This window comes from Echeneis naucrates, chromosome 7, assembly GCF_900963305.1.
Source record: "Echeneis naucrates chromosome 7, fEcheNa1.1, whole genome shotgun sequence".
Taxonomy (NCBI): domain Eukaryota; kingdom Metazoa; phylum Chordata; class Actinopteri; order Carangiformes; family Echeneidae; genus Echeneis; species Echeneis naucrates.
In genome coordinates this window covers 557968-567258 of record NC_042517.1, presented here as the reverse complement: position 1 = coordinate 567258, position 9291 = coordinate 557968, and the positions used below count along the sequence as shown (strand labels likewise).

At 49.0% G+C, this 9291-nt stretch overlaps 2 pseudogenes; one reads left to right on the top strand and one right to left on the bottom strand.

Annotated features, from left to right (window-relative positions):
• Positions 1-100: 100 nt before the first annotated feature.
• Positions 101-5856, bottom strand: LOC115046075 (ubiquitin carboxyl-terminal hydrolase 11-like; annotated as a pseudogene).
• A 713-nt stretch (positions 5857-6569) lies between these two features.
• LOC115046805 (replication factor C subunit 2-like) lies at positions 6570-8582 on the top strand (annotated as a pseudogene).
• Positions 8583-9291: the final 709 nt, after the last annotated feature.

Below are 9291 nucleotides of genomic sequence, written 5' to 3'. Positions count from 1 at the left end.
CAATCACCACCCTTAAAGCAGATGACGGGCAGCTGAATAAATCGGTCTTCAGGCCTCACCACAGCACTGATCAAAGGTCGGATGCTTAAGGCTGAATATGGAGTTTGGACACGTATCAGTCCTGGTTTTAGATCACAGGTCAGAGAATTGTGTGGGACTTCCTGGAGTGGTCCTTAATTAGTTCAGCTCATATTTAGAAGAGCCGGCATTATTGTGTTACAATTGGCAGCTTTGAATCTGAACGAGTGGCTGAGACTTGTGGAATCCCCCAGGGGTCAGTTGTTGGACACCTTCTGCATAGCAGTAGTTATCGCAGTTATGCAGACGACACTCGACTGCAGCACATGGACTCACTGTGTCACCATCTGGAGCTAATAAACAACTGGATGATAAAACTGAGATTATTCTGTTTGGAAACAAAGAGAAGAGGCTCAGCATTAGTAAATATCTTGAGTCTCGATCTCTAAAAACCTGGACTGTATTTTTCTTAACTTTTCCAAACTGCTGCATATTTAATCATTGTATGATTTTAGGACGTCGCTGCTCTTACTTTTCTCTGTATGTGAAGCACACTGAGTTGCCTTTGTGTGTGAAATGTGCTGCTTCCTGTCTGAATATAATGAATGACTTCTGATTGGCTGACAGTCTTCTATGTGTGCATTCAGACTCACAGCTGAAGGACACGGCACTCCCTCCCTCTCCTGTCCCTCTCTCTGTCGTTCCATTGGAGTTGACCGCCTGAATGGTGAACAAACTCTTCCTCCTTTTGTGACACGCCCTTCTCTTTGCTGGCTGCTCATTGGGCGGCGGACTAGGAGAACACGCCTCCTCCTGCTTGTTTTCCTCTTTTTCTTCTTCTGTGCTCTCAGATGGCTCTGCTGCTGGCTCTAAGTCGACATTTGCGTCGGCGCTCCTGGTCGAGTCACCGCTTGGAATGGCGTTGTCTGCTGGCGTGCTGCTGGCGTCTGTGATGCAGCGAGGCTCAGTCTGGTTGTGAGACTCAGTACAGGTCTCTGTGTCGCCACGGTCCAATGAGGGCTGCTTGTGGTTGATATCAGGAGGGGGCGCGGCAGTAGCTGTGTCATCTGATCGGCTGTTTGTGGACGTTTCGCTGCAGGAGAGTTCAGTCTGAGACGGCCGGAGTTCGTCTGCAGCTTCCTGCTGCTCATCTGAGGAAACACAACGAGCCAGATGAGACGACAAACCTGAGAGCTGATCCAATGAAACATTTTGGTGACTATAACAACAACAGCAACAGCATGAAAAGCTTGGGGCTGCAGGAGCAGACGATACCATCACTGATGCCATTGGTCTGAGTCCTGTACAACTCCTCTTCGTCATCCTCCTCCTCCTCTTCCTCCAGCTCCTCAGACGGGTCGGGGGGTCGAACGTAACGCCTACTCACACAGAAACAGGCAAGACAAGTTTGATTCCAACTGTCAAACGTCTCCTGTTGAATGATTTTGGTTTACAAATCAAAGGTGTGTGTGTGTTGTGCTCACGCCAGCCTCTGCAGGAACAGGTTGTAAAGTTCCTCCTGGCTGCAGCTGCTGCGTCGCACGTTGAGCAGCAGCGGGTGTCCGAACAGCGTCGTGCCGTACGAGCTGCTGCCAGAGCCGTAGTCTCTGTAGTGAGAGCGTTCCCTCAGATAGAGAGCCAGCAAGACCTGGTCCTGCTCCTCCAACACACTCAGCTCGTATCTGAACACACAAACAACACAAAAGTTGGTTTCAGGCTGAAGAAGCCTCTGCAATGGTGAAGATGGAGAAGAAGTTTACTTACACAAAGATGTCGTCTCGGTCCAGAATGCAGCTCAGAGATTCATCGTCGCTGTAGATCCTGTAGAACCGATGGTTGAAAACATCAGCCACCACCATCTGAAACACACACAGAGCTCGCTTTCTTTAGTTTCTGCTGTAAATCAATTCATCACTTTTTGTGCAATCCTGCTAATAAACAAACAGACTGACTGACCTGAGTGGGAGGAACGGCAGTCATCTCTGACAGAGCTAAGCAGAGATCAGACACTTTCCCTGCTTTAGGAACCACAACACGATGCTGCAGACACACAGACACACACAGACAGGAAAATATTTGGAGTTTATTGTTGCACCTTCATGTTTGTAACTTTGCTGATGTCAAAAGGAGAAGCAGGTACCTGAACGGGTTTGGCGTGCGGGTCCAGGGAGACGAAGAAAACCTCCATGACGCGTTCCTTACTGACAGGAAGTGGGATGCTCAGGTAGCAGAAGGGGTCAAAGGTCACAGAGACCTTGTGACACTCAGGACAGACAAGGGTGGACTTGAAGAGGCCGTGAAATGTGTCAACAATCACAGAGTCATTACGTCGGCGGTGGTTACGCCACGCCTCCTCTGCCACTTCCTGTGGGAGGAGTCAGATCATGTAACTATGATGAAAGTCTCTGGGCAGACTGAAACAGAGTCGGGTGTAGCTGCAGAAGCTCACCTGGTCAGGTCGCCCGTCAGCGTCCCTCAGCTCGATGTACTCTTTGTTTTGACTCGGTTCAGGTCTTCATGGAGTCCGTCCAGCAGGAAGGACAGAAGCTCCTGACTGTCATGCTGCTGGTAACCCAGAAACTGAGACGCAAAGTGTCCCACCTTGGTCTGTGCGCGCACACACACACACACACACACGCACACGCACAGAGAGAGTCAGTTCTTTTCAGCTTTACATTGACACATCCTAAAGAACAAACAACACAAAGATCTACTTTAGTGAACACACGGTGTTCACCTTTAAACCGTGTGGACCTTTAAACTCTTGAAGACTACCTTGAAGACACGCGGCACCACAGAGTAATGCCTCCCCGACCACATCTGTTTGATGACATCAGCATACGCCTCGGCGATTTCCCCCTTCATGCCCAGAGGGTTGGTGAAGTTCAGCTCCTCCAGGTAGGAGCTCTGCAGGAAGTACTCTGTCAGGGGCGGGGTGTTACTGAGACACTGCAGACAGATGGGGGTGGGGTGTTAAAGTGAAACCTGATGGATCAAAGTCTGAGGTTCAGGATGCTGAACCAACATCAGAGAACTTCAAATTTGCATGCACCAGGAAATAACACAAATAACAGAGCAGGCTCAGAGCTTTGTGTGTGTAGACCTGTAGAGCAGAGTTCATGAAGCAGGTGTTGCCCAGGTTGGTGAGGCCACAGACGCCTGGCTGTCCTCGGTACGAGTCCTGATCCTCCACTGAGTTCCTCCTGAAACCGGCAGCACATTCACATCAGGAATAGACAACAGTCACAGTCACACAGTCACACACACACACACACACACCAGTATCACTATAAGTTTATCGGTTTTCAGAGGAAACAAAAGTGAAACTAACATGAAGACAAATAGAAAGACTCAGACAGAAGAGAGGATGGAGAATATTAAATGTATGATCGGACAGATCTTACATGATCTGAGGTCTGGAGCTTGGCCAGGTGCCATCAGCATTTCTCGTCTCCATGATCACCGTCTGAGACACACACACACACACACACACACACACACACACACGGTTAAAGAAAAAACAAACTGCTGCAATGAGGAAATTGGCTCCAATTATCTCGAACTGTGTAACTGATGTGATGACGTCATAGCATCAATTTGTGCTGATGATGTCATATCTGTGACGTCACAGTGCGTCCTCACCATCCCGGAGCTCAAACAGGTGTCCAGGACACTCATATGAATGTTTCTGAGCCGTTCACAGTTAGTGTCCGAACTCTTCATCCAGAGACGACACTCTGAGCCCGAAGGCACCGAGAACGACTGACACATGGCCCTCTGGATGGACTCTACACACACAGACACACACCATCGCATATTCAGTAATTAGTCAGTCAGCAAATCCTGACTGAATCCTGACAAAATCACCTGATCAACTCGTTTATAGATCACTGATAGGTTGATCAGAAGTTTTCAATATTTTCTGAATTTTCTCACAAAAACACTCACGTATGTTGTCAGTGCGGCTGAACTGCGCGGTGATGACATTCTCCATGTTGCTATGGAGACAGAGGAAGACCTCAACAGGGTAAACCTCCACCTTCAGAGTGCTTGGCAGGTCCACCACCTGACAAACACACACACACAGATGATGTGAGCGTGTCCCAGACTGCAGGGGGAATCTTCCTGGGACACAGCGTTAGCATACCTTGCGCTCCAGCGGCGGCTGACTGTCCACCATGCCGTACCAGGCCAGCAGCTTGTGCCAGGCTTCAGCCGGCACCAGAACGAAGTCTTCATTCTCCACCAGACGCTCCTTCAGGTGATACGAGTCCAGATCTGGAAACAGGAAAAGGAAAGAGCAACATGCTTTAAACCTGGAGCCGCAGAAGCCGAATTCTGACCCATCAGCGTCTCAAAACCAGATCCAAGGAGACAGGGGAGGGGGCGATGTTATGAGGCGTTCACTGACCCTCAAACAGATCAGAGTTGTCAATCTGACCCGGGAAGGAAGATGAATTCTGGTCTCCACCATCGACAAACTCCTTCCACTGTTCAAACCAACGATGCTCCACCACGTACCTGCAACACACACACACACTGTTGACACATTCTCCTGCAGCATTAGATGAACCAACAGACTGCGACCATCAACAAACGTCCAGCCAATGTGCTCAGTTATTTGGACATTGTTACAGTCATGTGACAAACCACAACCATGTTCACACAGACTGTGACAAAATCAGACAAAGTCATCAAGACTATATTACAAAATAAAAAGGCAAACAGCCTTTTTATTGTGACTAACAGTCTGTTCAAGGTTGATGTTGATCTGAATATTTGTCTAAAGTCCAAACTCCAAACAGGTCTGAGAATTTACTATCACACTGTTTCTCCTGGTCCTGACAGGGAAAAGAACATGAAACCATGTGAAGGTAAAACTCAGTGTGGCAAGTTAAGGGTCAAGTTTAAAGGCATTGTCACCTGACAAACGTTTTCACCATCAAATCCTCTGAGTAGTTTCACAATTAGCTGATTCATCTGAAAAATACATAAAACGCAACAGCGTTCTATTAAAATCATTTAACAGAATGTTTATTTTCCCCAAATTATCAGTCAAAATCTGATCTTATTCAACATAATAGATTTTATTAATACGCACATTTCAAGGCATCCACGGACATTAAACAACACCGTACAAGAAAAGTACACCAACAAATTGATAGTTAAACAAAGAAAAGAAGCAAATATTGACAAATCAGATATCAAGTTCAAACTTTAGCAATTTAGCTGGACATGGAAAACAACTGAGTTATAATCACTGAAGGGGCGTAACAATCAGCCAGTTTGATTGTTTAAGTCTGTCAAAGTGAAACTAACAACTAACAGCTGAAAAACCTGAAAACACGAGTCAACAAACAGAAGAAATCCACTGGAAGCCAAAGTCAGGACCAGAAACGTCTCCCCCGCTGAGCTACTTCACTGACATTTAACAAGCGAAACCAAAAAGGGATCTCTCCGAGCGGACATTGAACGTCTCTCCAGCTAGTTGACAGGCTAACGTTAGCACCGCCGGCTAATGTCCCGTTCACTGTCTGTCCGGTTGGCAGGAACTAACGCCGCTGCCCCGGCGGCCAACACTCAGCACCGAGCCGTTACACCGGCAGCAGACTCCCCCCGACACGACGGTCGGCTGCCGTCGCCGGTGAAGCCGTTAACGACCGTTAGGTAACCGTGTGATGCTAACAGCTAGCCTGTCCGTGAGTGTATGCGGCGGGCGGACTCTCACCAACTGTCCCCAGCACGGAGCTCACACTCCCGTAGCAGAGACTCGATCTCTCGCCGCTGGGTCTCCAGGCCCGGAGGCTCCGCGGCGGAACAGCGGCTGTTGGCCGTCATGATGCGGATCAATCAGTCATAAATGTCGGAGCGGCGGAGGATTTTAAACGGAGCCCGGAAGCGAAAGGCAGAAGTCAACGGCCGCATTGATCAGCCGATAAACGGGAAGCTGCTCGGCGCTGTGTTTGCGGAAGTAGGAAGTGGCTGAGACTGGGACGATGACGACTTCCGGAGACAGTGTCATTATTATCATTGTTATCATCATCAATAAAATTCTAATAATTATTAAGTATGTATTTATTTATTTATGCAACAACGTAACAACATTAATAACAGTTGGCTACAAGTTGTTCAAATATTAAAGCAGAACAACCAAAAAAGGAAACGAATTAAATCACAATAAATACATTTTAAATAGTTCAAGTGAGATTCACTGTCTCTTCACAAACTTCAGCAGAATATAATGACAGTAATCAAAGGATGTATTATCTGTATATTTGTTGATCATTTGTATCAGTTTGTATATATAAATATATATAAAAACACACACACACACACACACATACACACACACATATATATATATATATATATATATATATATTTTCATATATGTTTTTGTTTTTGTTTTCGGCATGCGTTATTTCAATTGTCGTAAATATCGTATCGCGACATTTGAGCTCGCTGTCCTCAGCCAATCAACGTTTTCGCTCGTACGCGCTGGACCAATGAGACGTCAGCTTGCTGCTGTGTCGTTCCCGGGGCGGGAAGAGTTGAGTCGCAGTTTCGCGGGCTGGACGTGCAGATTGACGTCACCATGGAAGTGGAAATGGCGGACCGTGACTGTGAGCAGAAACCGGCAGACAGCGAGTCTGGTACCGCCTCAGAGGCCGGAGAGGGTCCGTCCAGGAGCCCGGGAGGTGCCTACGAGCTGCCGTGGGTGGAGAAGTACCGGCCGCTGAAGCTGAGCCAGATCGTTGGGAATGAAGAGACGGTGAGCCGGCTGGAGGTTTTCGCCAGAGAGGGAAACGTCCCCAACGTCATCATCGCAGGTGAGTCCGAGTCCAGGTCCAGGTCCAGGTCCAGAGAACTGAGTCCGAGTCCGGACTGGTGAGGACGGCAGCCCAGTCCCATCTGTCCCTGAAGCCTGACACGGCCCCTCCGGGCTGCCGTAGACAGTTTCCGCTCAGTTATCTCCAAATGTGTGATGTTTGGACCAGAAGTAGAGCATTCAGGACCCCGGAGGACTCGGAGACAACATGGCTGACACCTGGAAACTGTCTCTACCTGAGTCAGCTTGCTGAGTGTAGAAGCTGTCAGGGCTTCTCTTGCTTGCTAATGGACACTTCGGTGTAGGACCATGTGGGGAACTGGGGTTTGAAACTACCAACCCCGGACCTCCTGCTGTGCTGAGCTACACAACACGCTCAGATTCAGTCCCACAAAACAGCTGCTGACATCGGTGTGTCTCTGTTGGGTCCAGGTCCTCCCGGAACAGGAAAGACCACCAGCATCCTGTGTTTGGCCCGAGCGCTGCTGGGAGCCTCGATGAAGGACGCCGTGCTGGAGCTCACGCTTCAAACGACAGGTGAGACCTGAGTCCTGTCGGAAGCCAACACACACTGATGCCCACGGATGTTAGCCAGTGATGACGATGGTTGGCTGTTCGTCTGCAGGGCATCGATGTGGTGAGGAACAAGATCAAGATGTTTGCTCAGCAGAAAGTCACACTGCCCAAAGGACGACACAAAATCATCATCCTGGACGAAGCCGACAGGTGAGAGTGATGTCACTTCCTGGCTGATCTGAAGGCAAGACACATGAAGCACGATGTCTATAGCTTTGGTTTTAAGAACCTTCTTAATGGAGGTCTGCCCTTAAAGCTTCAGACCACGAGGACCTTTAATAATTGTCTCTGCAGTATGACGGATGGGAGCTCAGCAGGCGTTGAGGAGGATCATGGAGATCTACTCGAAGACGACTCGCTTCGCTCTGGCCTGTAACGCCTCTGAATAAGATCATCGAGCCGATCCAGTCCCGCTGCGCCGTGCTGCGTTACTCTAACTGACGGACGGGCAGATCCTTGGCCGCTGCAGGAGGTGTGGAGGAGGAGCGTCTGTCCGTGTCCGATGACGGGTTGGAGGCCGTCATCTTCACGGCGCAGGGAGACATGAGACAGGTGGAGGGGCGGGGCTAAGGGCATGCCTCTCAGCTCAGAGATGTGTGGTTTGGCTGACTTGTTTCTTTTGTGTTTCCAGGCGTTGAACAACCTGCAGTCCACCAACTCCGGCTTCGGCTTACATCAACAGTGAGAATGTTCTTCAAGGTGTGTGACGAGCCCCACCCTCTGCTGGTGAAAAGCATGCTGGGGACACTGGTGGATGGAAACATCGATGAGGCCTACAAGGTGGTGGAGCAGCTGTGGGCGCTGGGCTACTCTCCAGAGGACATCATCGGAAACATCTTCAGGGTCTTCAAGACGTACCAGATGGCTGAGTACCTGAAACTGGAGTTCATCAAGGTGAGGGGAGACTCAGCCCCCTGACAGGTCCCACCAGTGGTTAGTACACAAACAGATCTGATGTCAGAATGTCTCGCCTCACGATGATGATGTTGTTTTCTTCAGGAGATCGTTACACTCACATGCGGGTGGCTGAAGGGTCAACTCTCTGCTGCAGATGTCCGGTCTGCTGGGCCGACTCTGCAGCAGACGCTGCCCCCCGCTGCCAGCTGAAGCCCCCCACCCCCTCTGCCGGCTGAAGCCCCCCACACCCTCCGTCGGCTGAAGCCCCCCCACCCCCTGCTGCCGGCTGAAGCCCCCCACCCCTCCGTCGCTGAAGCCCCCCACCCCTCCGCCGGCTGAAGCCCCCCACCCCCGTTGGACTCTCCAGTCGTCTCAAAGTCCAGCAGAGCTGTAGGTGATCAGCTCAGTCAGCTGACATTTTGGCTCTCAATAAGCAGAATAAATTCTCTTCATCGATCAGCAGCTTTGTGTTTTAGTTTTCTGATGGTTGCGGCCGGTTTTAGGGTGGAGTCCTGATGGAGGGCTGCTGTGACAGATTAAGTTTAACAAAGAACAGGAAACAGGTTTTTGCCGTTTTAGCTCTGACTGCGTGTTGTTTCCTGTTTGTTGGTTCACTCATTTACTTTGCTGTTCCCAGAAGTTTCTATAAACTATAACAGTAAAAAGCTGATTGTATGGGGAAAAAAAAAAAAAAAAAAAAACACTTTCCAGGCTCTTCGGGTCAAACTGCCTTTTTTAATAATGAACTTTATTTCAATCCAAATGTTGTTCACAATAAACATCTAATAAATCTAAAGCTCGATGACGCCTCGACACAAAGTTATATGTGTAACAGAGTAACAGCTGCTGTCTGTGGAGAATAAATGAATAGTTCACTCTGCAGAAACAAACTGTGATGTTTTCAGGAAAAAAAACCTGTAAGAGCCAAAAGGAGACCAAATACTAAACACCACGAGGAACCATCCAGATTA